Source organism: Trichechus manatus, unplaced genomic scaffold, assembly GCF_000243295.1.
Source record: "Trichechus manatus latirostris isolate Lorelei unplaced genomic scaffold, TriManLat1.0 scaffold00061, whole genome shotgun sequence".
NCBI classification, from domain to species: domain Eukaryota; kingdom Metazoa; phylum Chordata; class Mammalia; order Sirenia; family Trichechidae; genus Trichechus; species Trichechus manatus.
Window position 1 is genome coordinate 10,427,588 of NW_004443997.1, and position 17,459 is coordinate 10,445,046.

Consider the following 17,459-nt stretch of genomic DNA (forward strand, 5'->3'; position numbering starts at 1 on the left):
GACTCAGTCTGGTGGAGGCCATGGTAGCTGTGGTCCCTTAGTCCTTTGGACTAATCTTTTCCTTGTATCCTGTTCTCTTCATTCTTCCTTGCTCCCGAAGGGATGAGACCAGTGGAGTATCTTAGATGGTGCTCAAAGGCTTTGAAGACCCCAGACGCTACTCACCAAGGTAGAATGTAGAACATTGTCTTTATAAACTGTGTTATGCCAATTGAGCTAGATGTTTCCTGAGACCAAGGTCCCCATAGCCCTCCGCCGAGCAATTCAGTCCCTCAGGGAGTTTGGAAGTGTCTGTGGAGCATCCATGACCTTTCCTTGTACAGGTTGTGCTGGCTTCGGAAGGGGTCTCTCTTGACAAGTCGTCATGTGAATCAACACTTTCTGGTAAGGTAGCTAAACCTCTGCACCATCACTTTATCATTCCCTAGTAATTCCCCCTCAGCTACAGCTTGGAAAGAGAGACCCAGAAGAGTGAGAGAAGAATCTGCCATTAAGATAAAAGTTATTTTAAGGGAAAGGAAAGGGAAGGAAAGAGAGCAAAACTTGTGCCATGAGTGTCTTTCTGGAGCCCATCTTCAACCAAGTTCCCACAATTTGGCGTTGCAGGGCTGGCCCCGGTGCGCTGAGAGTCATCTGACCTGGAGATGGCTGGAAGCAGACTATGACAGAGGCCTGAGGCATTGCAGATTGGGTTGGGGACAGGTCACAATCATTAGTTATCAGAGATGATATGAGGAGGAGGAGGAGTGCTGGAGACCAGGAGGCCAACCTGGAAGAATCTAGAACATTCATTTCTAAACTTGCTGCTCCCTGACTTCTTCTCGCTTTTTCTGCCTCCACCGTTGTGCCCAAACCCCCTTGCCCCTTTTTCTCTGGCCCTGATAATTATCTCTGCACTTGAGTTGTATTCACTTTAAAAAAAAGTTACCTTTGAGTCAGTTCTGACTCACAGTGATGTAGAACTGTGCTCCACAGGGTTTTCAGTAGCTGATTTTTCAGAAGACGATCACCAGGGTTTTCTTCCAAGGTACCTCTGGGTGAACTTGAACCTCCAACCTTTTGGTTAGCAGCCAAGCACATTAATTGTTTGCATCACCAAGGGATCCCTGTATAATCTTAAAAAAAAATGTCATTGAGTCAATTCCAACTCATGGTGACCCCGTATGTGCAGAGTAGAACTGTGCTCTACCGGATTTTCATGGCTGTGACTTTTCAGAAGCAATTGCCAGGCTTTTTGTCCGATACACCTCTGGGTGGGTTCGAACCACCAACCTTCTGGTTAGTAATCGAGCGCTTAACCATTTACATCACCCCACCCATTGCCATTGAGTGGATTCCGACTTACAGTGACCCTATACCTGTTACCGTCAATTCCAACTCATAGTGACCCTATAGCACAGAGCAGAACTGCCCCATACGGTTTCCAAGGAGCAGCTGGTAGATTTGAACTGTGGACCTTTTGGTTAGCAGCCAAGCTCTTAACCACTTTGCCACCAACAACCCTATAGGACAGAGTAAAACTGCCCCATAGGGTTTCCAAGTCTATAAATCTTTATGGAAGCAGACTGCCACATCTTTCTCCAGAGGGACTGCTTTGGGTTCAAACTGCCAACGTTTCGGTAAGCAACAAAGTGCTTTAACCACTGTGCCACCAGTGCCACCCAGTACCCTCTATTTCTTTTTTCTGAACAAAAGAGAGAAGAGCTTATCTTGTTCTCAGCAGCATCTGTGGGCAGCCTCAGTAAGGGTGTCAGGCTCGCAGGCTGGCCTTTCTCTCCGATTGCCATGGGGCGGGTCAGGGTGGGAAGGGATTCCAAGAAGCAAGAGGGGACGTTTTGAAAGCTGCTGCCCAAGGCCTCCCCCATCACTCAGCCTACTTTGAAATTAATTAATGCACAACACGAGAATGCAGGCTTTATGTCATAAAACCTCTCCCTCACCCTGCCCTCCCTCTGAACCCGGGCCTGGAGCGTTTTAGGGAATTTGAGGCTGTTGACAGGGGGTGGATTGACAACAGCCCTTGATTAGGGAGACCTCGCTCTTCCACTGAAGACAGGTAGAGACAGCAACTGCAGCAGCAATTTCTCGGTCCCTGTCCGAGAAACTCCCAACCTTGGGGGCCATGGCTGAGCTTAGATGCCGCCTCCTCTAGAAAGCCTTCTTAGAGGCTGGCAATGACTGGTTCTCAAACTCTGCTTGCACATTAGAATGATCAAGGAGTGTCTAAAAATACTGATGTCCAGGCCACATTCCAGTCCAGTTACACTAGAACCTCTAGGGAGAGGACCCAGACATCGTTTTTTGAAACGCCCAGGTGATTGCAATATGCTGCCAAGTTTGGAAACCAGCGCCATTGAACTTTACTGCAAAAAAATCATCCTGGGACATAGTTAAAATTAGATTCTGATTCAAGAGGTCTGGGGCCCGCCTGAAATTCCACGTTTCTAATTTGCTCGCAGGCGATGCTGCTGCTGGTCCACGGACCACACTTTGAGAAGCAAGGTCCTCGAGCAATGGTTTTCAAGCCTTGCCGGGCATCAGAATCACCTGGAAGGCTTTTTAAAACAGATGGCTGGGTCCCATCCCCAGAGTTTCTGCTTCATTGGGCTGAGGCCTGAGGATCTGTATTTCTAACAAGGTGCTCGACAGGGGTCCCACACTTTGAGAACCACCAGCCTAGATTGTTTCAATCATTCCCCTCCACTGGGCTCCCAGGCCCCAGTGCTGACTTTATGGTAGCAGTTACTTACTTAATCATCCATTGTTTATTGAGGATAGTTGTGATGGTTCAGCTGCTGTGCCAGGCACATAGTAAGGGGCAGTGTTGCATAGCTGTTGGCAACAAGAGCTTTAAATATAGAAGATGTGCTGCAAACCCCAGAAAAAAGCTTTCTAGGTTTTAAACGGGCAAATCATTTTACCACTTTGAGTCTCACTTTTCTGACCTGTGAAATGGGAATCATACCAGTACTTGTTTTACAAGCCTGTTGTAAGGATGTGTGTTTGTTTCCTAGGACTTCCATAACAAAATACCACAAACTGGGTGGCTTATAAGGACAGAAATGTATCATCTCACAGTTCTGGAGGCTGGGAGTCCAAAATTCAAGGCATCCACAGGGCCTTGCTCTCTTCAAAAGCTCTGGGGGAAGATCCTTTCTCGTCTCTCCTAGCTTCAGGTTGCCCGAGGCATTTCTTGGCATTCCTTGAGTTGTAGCTGCATCTTCACATGGATGTCTTCTTTCCATGTCTCTTCTCTTTTACAGGGAAACCCACTCAGATGGGATTAGCACACGCTTTACTCAGGTATGACCTCATGTTACCATAACTAATAACATCTTCAAAAATCCTATTTCCAAACAAGATTGCGTTCACAGGTACTAGAAGTTAGGACTTCAACCCATCTTTTGGAGGGACACAGTTCAATCCATAACAGGATTGAATGAGATAATGCATGTAATGCCTAAACGACAGAGGTAGGTCGGGAGGGAAACTTCTAGGAAATCGTTCCTTGCTTATGAAAGAGGACACAAGGAAGAAGATGTTCCTTTTTCTGTTTCCTACTCACTGGCATTTTTAGGAGCTGGAGCCATGTTGGGACCATGAAGAGATCTGAGCAGAACAAAATAACACACCAAGGAATGACAGAGAGAAATAGAACCTGGGAGTTCAATAATGTCATTGAACTGCTGGACCAACTAACCCTGGGATTTCCCTTCCCCAGGCCTTCTTCCTCTGTGAGAAAATAAATATCCTTTTGGGTGCCTCTTATTTGTAGCAGAGGGAGCGTCCATTGATACAAGGAACCACACCACATATACCAAAAAACCAGTTGCTGTCAAGGTGACCCCAACTCATGGCAACCCCGTGTGTGTCAGAGTAGAACTGTGCTCATAGAGTTTTCAGTGGTCGATTTTTCAGACATAGACCACAAGGCTTTTCTTCCTAGGTGCCTCTGGGTGAACTCGAACTTCCAACCTTTTGGTCAGCAGGCAAGCATAGTAACCATTTGCACCTAATGGAAGCTGGTCACAATTGGATAGAGTCTGCAATACTTAAGTTAATATAAATACACACAAACACGTGCACAGTCCAACAGGTGAATGACCTTTTCCAGCTAACAAGGGTCAGATCTCTGAATTTTCCACCTTGTTCCAGAAGGGAGGGTTTATTAACAGGGAGCTGCTCTTATCTGTGTTTCATATCAGTGTTCATGGAAGAGCAGCATCTGATTAAGTTCACTCTTGCCCAGTCCTTAAACACACCAATAATGCAAATTAAATCAATGAATAAGCTGTGTTCAAGGCCTGCTCAGTCATTAACTGGCAGAGTGATTTGATATACACTCTTCACCTCTCCAGATCTCAGTTTATGCGTCTTTTCAGTGAATGATCTGGCCTGTATCAGTGATTGCCAAACTCTGTATAAGCTGAACCTATTTTTCAAATAAAATGCTGCTTGCAACCCCAATGTGAAAACATCATATGAAAGCCGAGCTGTTCCGACAGACATGTGGACAGAAGGACTTAACACTCTCTCCACATGGAACCTTAGTTCTTCACAGGCTCCACTTTCATAGTCCACAGCTCTATCCGATGATATGATTGTAATTCTGTAGATCTTTTATTCTTCATTCAAAACATATTTCTTTAATGCATACTATGTGCTAAAATAAGCGGGAGTCCCTGGGTGGTCCAAACCATTAACACTAACTGAAAAGCTGACGGTTTGAGTCCACCCAAAGAAGGGCACCTCAGAAGAAATGCCTGGCGATCTACTTCCAAAAAATCAGCCACTGTAAACCTTCTGGAGCACAGTTCTGCTCTGACACACATGGGGTCGCCGTAAGTTGGAGCTGATTCAAAGATAGCTGATTTTTTTTTTTTTTTAATGTGCCAAGCACTCTTCTAGGTGCTAAAAAGAGAGCTATCGACAAGCATAAACACATTCTAGTGGAGGGCACAGTAAACAAACGAATCAAAAAGATGTCAGATGATAAGTACTAAGAAGAAAAAGGCGCCCCAGTGGCACAAAGGTTAAGTGCTTGGCTACTAATAGGAATGTCGGCGGTTCGAACCCACCCAGCGGCTTTGCAGAAGAAAGGCCTGGCAATCTGTTCCCATAAAGATGACAGCCTAGAAAACCCTATGGGACAGTTCTACTCTGTCACATGGGGTCACTATGAGTCGGAATTGACGTGAGAACACCGAACAACAACAACAAGAGAAACCAAGCAGGGTAAGGGTGTGTAGTGGGCCGGAGATGGGGATGGGGTTTGCTCCCTCTAAAGGATGGCAGGAGAGGGCTTCCGCCTCTTTGACAAGGAAACCTTCCCAACGAAAGCAAGGAGCTACCCGTGTGGCTGTCTGGGGAAAGAGTGCTAGACTTCCCTTGAAGGAAGGAGATGGTGGGCTTTGGAATCTGGGACTCAGACATGTCTGGGAGTGTCTGATAAAGGGATAGGGCCCAAAGCCCATGAGCGACTCTGCATGTCTTGATTTGCTCAGGAGAAAGGGAACTTTGAGGAGGAATTAGACCATCTCAGGGAAGGGATGAAACAATGGCAAAGATAGCAGAAAGCCTGTTTCTCAGAATAGCTCCCTGGATGTGATCCTGCATCCTTGGGGCAGAAGCAGTGGAGGCCAGAGCTGCAGTAGCTGACATCACAAAGGCTTTTGTGATCTGCCAGGCACAAATGGTTCCGATTTGGGCCCTAGGTGACAAGATGTGGCATTATATAGGGGTGAGAGGCACACTCAATATTTTCGCCTGGAACTCAGCATGGATCTGGCTTGGGGGAGAAAAAACCAGCTGCCATCGAGTCAATTCCAAACCATGGCAACCTTATGTATAACAAAACGAAATGTTGCCCGATCCCCACCGTCGTCACGGTCATTAGTATGTTTGAGCCTGTTATTTAATACTCATGTACTAAGATCCTGAAAGTGCATAATTCCTGGTCTTAATACCTCTGGAAGTCATTACTGTGGAGTCAACTCATAGTGACCCCATGTGACAGAGTAGAACTGTCCCACAGGGTTTACAAGGCCGTACATCTTTACAGAAGCGGACTGCCACATCTTTCTCCGGCAGAGTGGCTGGTGGATTCGAACCGCCAACCTTTCAGTTAGCAGAGCGCTAAACCACTGCACCACCAGGACTTCTTAATACCACTGTAGGACCTTTTAAAGGAGCCCTGATGGCACAATGATTAAGTGCTCAGCTGCTAATTGAAAAGTCTGCGACTCGAAACCACGTGTGGCTCAGCAGGAGAAAAGACCTGGCTATCTGCTCCCATAAGCATTACAGCCTAGGAAACCCTATGGGGCAGTTCTACTCTGTCCTATAGGGTTGCCGTGAGCCAGAGTTGACAGCACACAACAACAACAGGACCTTTTGGTCTCTAAGTTCTTTTTTCTCAATGTGTTTGATATGATCTCCTGTTGTCACATTTTTGTAAGTTTTTTTGACAAACCAGAACAGATGCTCTTGTACTTAAATAGCCTTTCTTCCACTTCCTGTCCTCCTGTCTTCCCTCTCCCCTGTGAATTTGTCACCTTGGACTGTCAAATGAACACATTATTAGGAAGATCACCCCAACCTGTAGGAACGTCCTCTCTGTCTAGGAGCTGGTTCACTCATTACCGGACATAATCACCGTGGAATGTAGTGAATGCTTTGCTGCTTGCTCCACCTCCTGCCATTGTGGGCCTGGGCTCAGCTGCTTGACTTCCAGAAATGAGGCTGACCCCATGGGGCAGAACAACAGCGCTTGTTTTGACAGAGTCAGCACCACGTGGAAGCTGTGTGTGTGTGGCAGTATACACAGGATCAAGGTGTTAAGTTTGCTAAATGGAAGGCAGTGCAGGTTTGGGGAGGCTCAGCCTTTTCTTGCTTGGATACTCTGCTCTCAGTGGGAAAGGATCTGCAGTGGCTGAGCTGAGAGGCAAACCAAACTGTGGTATGCAGAGCCCAACCTGGGGGAATGAGCTGCCTAAGATAACACAGTGAGTAGGGATCCGAGCTGGATCTAGATGCTGGGACTTATGGCTCCTAATGCAATGTTCTTCTTCTTTTTTTTTTATTGTGATTTAGATGAAAGTTTACAGCTCAAGTTAATTTTGCATACAAAAATTTATACACATGTTGTGACACTAGTTGCCATCCCTATAATGTGACAGCACACTCCCCTTTCCACCCTGGGTTTCCTGTGTCCATCCAACCAGCTTTTGTCCCTTCCTGCCTTCTCATCCTACCTCTGGACAGGAGCTGCCCATTTGGTCTCCTTTATCTTCTTGAACTATGAAGCATACTCTTCATGAGTATTATTTTATCTTTTATAGTCCAGTCTAATCTTTGTTTGAAGAGTGGGCTTTGGGAATGATTTTAGTTCTGAGTTAACAGAGCATCTGGGGGCCATGGCTTCAGGAGTTCCTCCAGTCTCAGTCAGACCATTAAGTCTGGTCTTTTTTATGTGAGTTTGAGTTTTGCTCCACACTTTTCTCCTGCTCCATCAGGGACTCTGTTGTGTTCCCTGTCAGGGTGGTCATTGATGGTAGCCAGGCACCATCTAGTTCTTCTGGTCTCAGGCTGATGGAGTCTCTGCAGTGTTCTTTTTCGATATATTCTCTGGCTACTTTTCAGAAAAGATAGTTATTTTAGGTTCCCTTATGAGGCAAAATCATCTTAGTATAATAATAATAGTTAATATCTACCATGTTGTCAACATGTACTCTATGCCTGGCTTGGACAGGTTAGACCACATACTAAGAGTTCACTAAAGACTCACATGAGTAAGGTGTTACTATTATCCTCATGTTATGGATTAAATTGTGTCCCCTGAAAATAAGTGTTGGTATCCTAACCCCTATATTTATGGATGTAATTCTGTTTGGAAATAGGGTTTTTGTTGTTGATGATTAGATCATACCCAAGTAGGGTGGGTTCTAAATCTAATGACCTCTGAGTTATAAAAAGAGCAGATTAGACACAGAGAGATACACATGTAGGGGAAGAAACGTGCCATGTGAGGATCGTCTACAAGCCAAGGAACCAAGGAGCACCTGGAACTACCTACGAGGAAGGAATCAATACAGCCAAGACCCTGATTTGGACTTATAGCCTTCAGAACTGTGAGAAAATAAATTTCTGTTCTTTAAGCCACCCACCTGTATTAGTGTTACAGCAGCACTAGTAGACTAAGACACCCCATAGTATAGATGAGGAATTGAGACGTGAAGTAACTGACCCAGGGTAACTCAGCTAGCAAGTGGAAGACCCAGGATCTGAACCTAGGTCTGGGGACTCTCAAGCTGACCTCTTCAACTACTGAACTAGTGACTTTGCTTATAATCCATTTGGAGCTTTAAACCTCTTGCCTGAGCCCCGGGTGACCCAAGGACAGGACTTAGCTTCCTCATCCCTGGAAATCATAGGCCCAATTTCAGTTTCCAAATGGGAACAAAAAGCCACACTGATCTGGCACAGAAACAGGATACTGAGCTGGCACTCAAGAAGTGTTTGTTGAGGGAATGAATGATGAATGAGTTCAGTTGAGCCCAGCTTCAAAGGTTATTTCCAGTCCCTTCTGCTTAGGTATGCACTCTATCTTAAAATTTCCCACTCCAATTTACTTTTTGAATAAGAAGGAATATGGAGAAATGTCCCCCCAGGTGAAAAAGGAAAGAGGACCTGAAGCCAGTTTAATGAGAATCAGAAGTCATCGATTCAGTAACATTCACTGACCATCTAGCATGTGCCAAGTTCTGTGTTAAATACTGTTGTTGTTGTTGTTTGGTGCCGTCGAGTAGATTCCGACTCATAACAACCCTGTGTACTACAGAACAAAACTGGGCACGGTCCTGCACTATCCTTACGATCGTTATGCTTGAGCCCATTGTTGCAGCCATTGTGTCAGTCCATCTCATTAAGGGTCTTCCTCTTTTTTGATGACCCTCTACTTTACCAAGCATGATTTCCTTCTCCAAGGACTAGTCCTTCCTGATAATATGTCCAAAGTATGTGAGATGTAGTCTCACCATTCTTACTTCCAAGGAGGATTCTGGTTGTACTTCTTCCAGGACAGATATGTTCCTTCTTTTGGCAGTCCATGGTGTAATCAATATTCTTCACCAACACAACAATTCAAAGGTGTCAATTCTTCAGTCTTCCTTATTCATTGTCCAGCTTTCACATGCATATGAGGCGATGGAAAATATCATGGCTTGGGTCAGGCACACCTTAGTCTTCAAGGTGATATCTTTGCTTTTCAACACATTAAAGAGGTCTTCTGCCGCCGTTTTGCCCAGTGCAATGCATGTTTTGATTTCTCTACTGCTGCTTCCATGGGTGTTGATTGCGGATCCAAGTAAAATGAAATCCTTGACAACTTCAGTCTTTTCTCCATTTATCATGATGTTGCTTATCGGTCCAGTTGTGAGGATTTTTGTTTTCTTTATGTTGACGTGTAACCATACTGAAGACAGTGGTCTTTGATCTTCATCAGTAAGTGCTTCAAGTCCTCTTCACTTTCAGCAAGCAAGGTTGTGTCATCTGCATAACACAGGTTATTAATGAGTCTTCCTCCAATCCTGATGCCCTGTTTAGTTTAATAAATGGACCGCTGCTTGCCTCTTTAAACTCATCTACTGCTTGAACCATCACTTCTATCGTCTCCAGCCACTCTAGTTGCCTTGAGTTTCCTTAAACATGCCAAGTTCATTCCTGCAGCAGGGCCTTTACATGTGTCTGTTATGACTTGCTCTGAGATCCTTACATGAAGGAAGTTCCCTGTGTTTAGTTCTCAATGGATCCTTTTCAAAGGGGCCTTTTGTACAGCCTAATCTAATTGCCCTTTCTGCCTCCATTACTCTCTATCGTATCACACTGTTGTCTTTACTCTAAAGTTCTTACAGCTATCTAACAACATCTAGTTCTTTCCCTTCTTTGTTGTCAGTCTTTCTTGATTAAAATGAAAGTGTCATGCAAGCAGGGTCTTTCTTTGTCTTGTTCACTTCTGTGTCCCCAGAACCACCAATGGTGTACATAGAATTTAGTAGTAAAAAAACAAACAAACAGAAACCTTCCGGTTAGCAGCTGAGTGCATTAACTTGTTGCACTGCCCAGGGACTCTTGGAACATCGTAGTTGGTCCTCAATAAATAAGTGGGCAAATGAGAAATAGCAAAGTGGTTAAGAGAAGGGGTTGGGTTCAAATCTTAGCTTCTACAGTTCCTAGCTGTATGAATTTGACAAGTAATTTAACCTCTCTGAGCCTCATTTTCCCCCAAGTTTAAAACTGGAATAATAATATTTATAACCACTGAAAGGATTATGAGTGAAGTGATGCAAGCAAACACTTCTTGGCATATAGCAGATGATCGATAAATGGGAAAACCATTACTATCCTTATCATCTCCATCATCATCATCATCATCACTCTTGCTTAATGGAGAAAAGTCAGAGGCAAGGAGCCGACTTAAGATGCTGTCATAATATCCACTCAGTCCTCCCATTACTGAGCTCTTTCCACCTGCCAGGCACTGTGCTAAGTGCTTGACGTGCAATATCTCAGGTAGCATCACTCTGAGACTTATGTGTGCATTAGACAAAAGTCAAAGCAAGCAAGATTCAAAATATTTTTCCCTACTTCAACCAAAAACTTGCTTCTGCCACCTCTGTGGGCCTTCTTCTGACAATCTGGCTTGTAAGGCATTTGCCAAAACCAGAGAAGATTTTGTAACATGGGAATTTGGATGCTGGGCCACTGTGAGTTTCATCGCCTTTTGTCCCCAAAGCATGGTGCCAGAAACTATCCTTCTATGGCAGTTCCATGGCTAATTTCATCACTTTCAGCACTAGGGTTGATGGAGGAAAAACTAAAGGGTGTGTTTGATGCACTTCAGGCCAGGAGCAGCTGTGCACAGGAGTGGGTACACTGGGTCAAGTCTGTGTTCTTTTCTCATCTGGACTGGAATTTCTCTTTGACCAAAGTGGAATTGCTTTAAAACCAAAAAATAAACAAACAAACAAACGAAACCCTTTGCTGTCAAGTTAATGCCAACTCATAGCAACCCTACAGGACAGAGTAGAACTGCCCCATAGGTTTCGAAGGTGCGGCTGGTGGACTTGAACTGCCAACCGTTTGGTTAGCAGCCGTAGCTCCTAGCCATCATGCCACCAGGAATTGCTTTAGGGGAGAGTTATTCTGTCATACGTCAACCTCAACAGATGAGCAGGTCCAAGCTCATCGCCTGTGACTTCATTTAAAACCCTTCTGGAATGTAGCCAAATTTCATATGTTCCTTTCAAGGACTTCTGAGAGGCAGATGAATGTCTCCATCAGCCATAGTCTAAAGGATGAATGAGACATTACCAAATGAATAGAACCAAGTGGGTCTGTGGGAAAATCTTACTTATGACTCCATCAAAGCCTCCTTGCCTTCTGGCCGTAAGGCAGATCTTGCTGACGATTTTAGTCTGTCCTCTAGGTCATTTTGAGGTCATCTCTGTTCAGTTCTCCCATGTAATTCCTTGTATTTCCTCCCATAGCTTTTATGGAATGAGAGATTTGAAAAGTTTTAGAACTCGAGTGTCGATTACAATGTGGATATTTTAACCCCTAATGGTATTCTTTTCAAGGCCAAAACTGAAACCAAACCCATTGCCATCGAGTCGATTTCGACTCATAGTGACCTTATAGGACAGGATAGAACTGCTCCATAGGGTTTCCATGGAGCAGCTGGTGGATTCGAACTGCCAACCTTTTGGCTAGCAGCCGAGCTCTTTAACCACTGTGCCACCAGGGCATGAAAGTAAAGAGTTTCTCTGCAAACTTATTTAGAGTGGTGGTAACATGACAATTGCCACATATGAACACTATGCTTGCAATAAAAAGAATCTTAAGAATCATCTACTGTAGGAATGATGGAGAAATTTCTTCTCAAAGTCTACCTTTGATCAGTTGGTGATGGCTCCCTGAAACTCTGGATTGAGATGGATTCTGAGACCACATCTGAGCTCAACAGGAAAAAATAAAAGGATTGATTAGTAATGTCTGCTGTGGGTAGGACAATAGCGAGTTATGATTTGTGGGCTAAATACATTTACTTTCCTATATGCAGTTCAATTATCTTATTTTTCAGATGGGCAACATGAGTCCCAGACACAGTTACTTGCCCAGAATTATATAGAATGCTCAAAGTTAACTCCAGTCCAATACCTTCTCCACCCCACCATAAGATTCAGTTCCCATCACCCAAGAGAGAAAAGCAGGCTGATTGAAGAAAAAGATTGCACGCATGTTCACAATATGAGTTCAACTCTATGGTTTCCAAGGGTGGCACAAGCAGTTTACACTCAACAACTTGCCTAAAGACTGGCAGTTCAAACCCAGCCAGTGGCACTATGGAAGAAAGACCTGGTAATCTGCTTCCGTAAAGATTACAGTCAAGAAAACCCTGTGGAGCAGTTCTACTCTGTAACACATGGGGTCACCATGAGTCGGAATCAACTCAACGGCAACGGGTTTGGGTTTTCTGTTTTGTTTTGCTTTATGGTTTCCATCAACATCTGATATATCGGTGACTTACACAGTGTTGTTTATTTTAAAGTCACTGTATTTTTTTTTTTTTTCAGATGGCCTTGGTGTCTAAATTGTTTTAATAGACCACTTTGTACTAACTAGCCTTTCACAAGCCATGGGAACCTCTTGAATTGACATGGTCGGATTAAGGTTATTGTGAAACAGGGTGACAGGGCTCTCACACGGGGACACTCATGGGGAGGGGTTGTTGACTTGTTATTTATTTAGTGATGGGCCTTAGACTCTCCCTAGTGATATGTCACACTGCCCTGATGCGTTTTCTTCGGAGGTATCTTCTCCCAGACCTGCTGGCACAGGTCACAAATAAATACTTGGTGTCTCCAGCATATGGTGTGGGGAGTGGGAAAAGAGGAATTATATTTATTTTTGATGCACCCTGGAGATCTTTCTCTCTCTCTTCTCAGTGCCATGAATGTATGCTTAATATGATCTTTGGCCATTGCGAGGGAGGAGGCCTGTGTGAGGGGTCATCTGGGATCCAACCCAGACAAACGGTGGGAAAGCAAACATCTTGACAGTCCAGGGCAGGAAATTCTGCCCTCTTCAGAAGACAGATCTGTCCTCCTTGTTTAATCCCTGGCGCAGCTGCACTGCTCAGGGTATAGAGAGACATTAAATGAAAATGCATTCTGATTTGGGAATCATAGGGGCAAATCTAATGTCAGATTACTCCTTTTCCACAGTCTCACTCCGATGGGGAATTTGAGCCCATATGTAGAAAGAAGGACACTACCTGAGGCAGAAATCAAATTCCTGTCATTGGAGATGCTGGAACTGCAATGCCTGCACTGCCACCACTCAGCGTGGCTGCCATGTATTGAATGCCTCCTATGTGTCAGGGGCCCTGACGGCGCAGTGGTTACATGTTTGGCTGCTAACAAAAAGGTCAGCAGTTTAAATCTACCAGCCACTCCTTGGAAACCCTATGGGGCAGTTTTACCCTGTCCTATAGGGTCGCTGTGAGTCGGAGTCAACTTGAAGGCAGTGGGTTAAGGCTTTGGCCTATGTGCCAGGCACACACACCTTTCACATCCTATCTTTAGTCTTTACAGTCTTCACGCCACCTTGTGGCCTTCTATCCCTACATTGCACAGTTGGGGAGACTGAGGCTCAGAAAAGCAAATGAATTTTCTCAAAGTCATACTGAATATTAATCCAAATTCTTTTTATTTAATTCACTTATGAAAATTATTAAGCATTTACAGTGTACCAAGAACTCTATGTGAATGTTGAGTTAAAGACAGAATTGAAGAATGTGGGTTAAAGAAGGAGCCAGCATTGGAGAAAGTTGGGAAAAGAATGTTCTAGATAGAGGAAACAGAGCATGTGCCTTTGGGGTTCAAGTAATGGGATTCAGAAGCTACCTTAGGGGAAAATAAAGTGTTCCCCAAAGGCAGACATGCAGGTAGGTTTTGGAAAGGGGTAGAAATGAGGGACTAGAAAAATGTGGCTTACATTTTTTTCTCTTTTCTGTTCTTCTTTGTCCCTTAGCTTCATCGATCTCTTTTTCCCATTCACATGTTGATTAAAGATGACCACCATAAACCTCTCATGTTACAGATCAAGACATTGAAATAGAGTGACTCCCCCTCTGAGTCCCAAATCCAGATTCCTGGGCAAGGGATTCTATTGGCTTAGCTTGAGTCAAGTGTTAACCATCTGTGGCTGCAGGTAGATGGGCTCATATAGTACAGAATGGCTTCTGGGGGCCTATCACTGCAGGTGAAGTATCAGGTATGATGGCTATTAGAAGGTGGACGGACAGCTTGAAAGGTGAAGCCCCATCCAGTAAGAGACAGAGCTGAAAATCAGACCTAAGGGTGCCTAACTCAAAATATTACACTGGAAAACCAACTTCTTCTATCATTTTAAAGTAGCATAGCACTGACCAAGTCGGTCCCCTAATTTGGTCATTTGTGCCTTCCTCACCGTCAGCTCTACCCTGCTGTGAAGCCTGTAAAGCAGAGGGTGGATGATCCACACCCATGTGGCCACCATGCTTTGGTTGTCATTGTCTCTACAGAGTGGAATGGTTAAGATGGTGGATTCTGGAGCCCCAAGCTCTGCCATTGAGAAGCTAACCTCACTCATGATGTGTCTCACTTCCCTCTCCTGTAACATGTAGATGTTAATTTCCAGCTCACGAGGTTATTGTCAAGATTCAGTTAATATGTGTTAAGCACTTAGAACAATATTCAATAAATACAAACTACTAGGAGACACCCAGACCAAACACCATGGGAAATGATGGCTTGACACTATTCTACATGAAAGAATAGTGTGAGGTGTAGGGGGCGGAACATTCTGGAACATTCTGGAAGCTTAGTTGCCGAAGTTAAATGATAGGCCTGGGCCGTGTGGACACAGTTCCCCTGGAATCATGTTCCAAATACCACATGGGACTGTGGACCCAGATGCTGACCAAATCTGCTGGCCCAGCTTGGCTTCATTAGTCCCCCAAGAACACCCAGACAGATCAAAGAAAACCCACCCTCAACTGGCCAGAGATTACTCAACAGGACGGTGACTATTCCACTAAGGAAGGGAATTCCAGTTAGGTGGTTAGCTTGGCAACTCTGGAGTGGGAGGAGGTGGGATTATATTCTTGCCTCCAACATGGATTGAAGGCTGACAGTGTTCCTGGGAGCTGAGGAGAGGTAACAAGGGTGCAGAAGTAAAGACCCTGTCACAGAATTCAAGGAAAATAATGTCCAGTGGGGAAAGACATGAACACCTACAGATAATTATAGAGTGCTATTAATTTGTTTATTGTCTTATAAGAATGTTATCAGTTATAAACAGGAACAGTGAAAACACCAACAGTAAAGTGAGATTAAATGAAGTATGAAAATAAATAAATAGAGGAGAAAATGTAGCCAGGGGTTAAATTAGTGGCCAGAATTGAGAGAATGGCCTTGGAGCCCTGGGTCTGCCTCTTCCATGCACTGTGAGCTTGAGAAAGATAACCTACCTTTTTTCATCTCTGCTTTCTCATCTGTAAAATGGGGATAACAAACATTGCATGGGAATTTTGTGAAGAAAGAAGGAGGACAGCTCTGTAAAGCTCTTTATATATTGGAGGGGCTTCTTAGAGGTTTCTCTGATGGGTTAATGGTAGGAGGTCTGGGACCAGAATGCACTGCCATTCACCTCTCCTCCCCAAAACATTCCGACACAAGGAGCTGTTCACACAAGGAATAATAGCCAAACGGAAACAGGGCACTGTTCTATCAACAACCAAGCCAACACTTAATGACTCCAAACCCTGAGCTCTCTAATAGAGCTGGACTGGAAGCAAGACTTGGGCTTGAACTCTACATGATACTTCCTGCCCCTCCTCCATCTCACAGCGAGTTCCCACCCAGATTTGCTTCCCCATTTTGAATCAGGAGAAATCAGAAACAGTGTTAGAGTGGAGGGAAGCAAGAGATCTAGTGAGGACCACACCATAGAGGCCTGTCTGTCTTCTTATCACATAGTACTTATCTTGTACAGGAAGTACAAGAGGGCACTTATGTGGCCACAAGAACACCACACACTGGTGAAATATCTCCCAATACAAGGCTTTCTTAGTGTTGTTAGTTGCTATTGAGTCATCTCCAACTCATTGTGACCTCACGTATAACAGAATGAAACATTGCCTGGTACTGCGCCATCTTCCTAACTGTTGGTTTATTTGAGTCCATTGTGGCAGTCATTGTGTCCATCCATTTCATTGAGGGTTTTCTTTGCTTTCTCTGGTCTTCTACTTTACCAAAGATGGTGTCCTTCTCCAATGATCAGTCTCTCCTTATGATGCATCCAAAGTAGGCAAGTCAAAGTCTTGGACAATATTCTGTTGTGATCCATAGGCTAATTTTCAGAAGTAGATCACCAGGCCTCTCTTCCTAGTCTGTCTTAGTCTGGAAGCTCTGCTGAAACCTGTTCACCATGGGTGACCCTGCTGGTATTTGAAATACTGGTTCATAGCTTCCAGCATCACAGCAACACGCAAGCCACCATAGTATGGCAAACTGGCAGACAAGTCGTGGTATTAGGCTTTAGGGTTAGACTATTTAAATTAGAAACTCATCAATAAAGTTGAAGTGGTGAGTGGTTCAGAGGGGTTATGGAGGGTAAGAAGCATGGAGAGAGAAGTGGGACTCCTGCCCTAAGAAGACTCAAAGAAAGGTACCTGGACTGAGAGGGTGCCATTTCCTACTAAGGTCAGCTTGGCAAGCGTTTAAATGCTGCTCCTTTTCTCCAATATCCATTCTCATTTCCTTTTACTCTAACTACCCTCCTCCCCTCCTTCCACCTCCATCCCACACACATACACTATTTTAGTTAGGCACATGGTCACCTAGAATAAAGCTTAGGTTCGAACTTATGTCTAAGTTGTGGCCAGTAGGTTCCTAAAAAGCCAGCCAGCCTACATCCTCGTATGTTTGTTCATTTGTTTGTTTTCCATTTTTTTACCCCTTCCTCCTCCCTGCTGGCTAGAATGCCAACTAAATGGCAGAGGAGGGGGTTGCCATTATGGATTGGATTGGATTATGTGAATAAGGACCATATCCTGGGGAAGTCAGAGCAGAAATCTGGACCGAACCTGGGCCTCTGGGAACTTTGAGATACAGGAGGACCAGATTAGCTCTGGACTTCTTACTTCAGGTTTTGTGTGAGAGAGAAATACACTCTACCTTGTATAAGTTGCTATGATTTGAGGACTCTTTTACTCCTAGCTAAACTAAATTCTAAAGGATACGGAAGACTAGGAGCTTCTTTTTAATATTAGAATCTAGACTCAGAATCAAAACCATGGGGTTTTAAAAGATACACAGATGAGTTAGACATGTTCCTATCAGTTTTCTGTTCGTTAT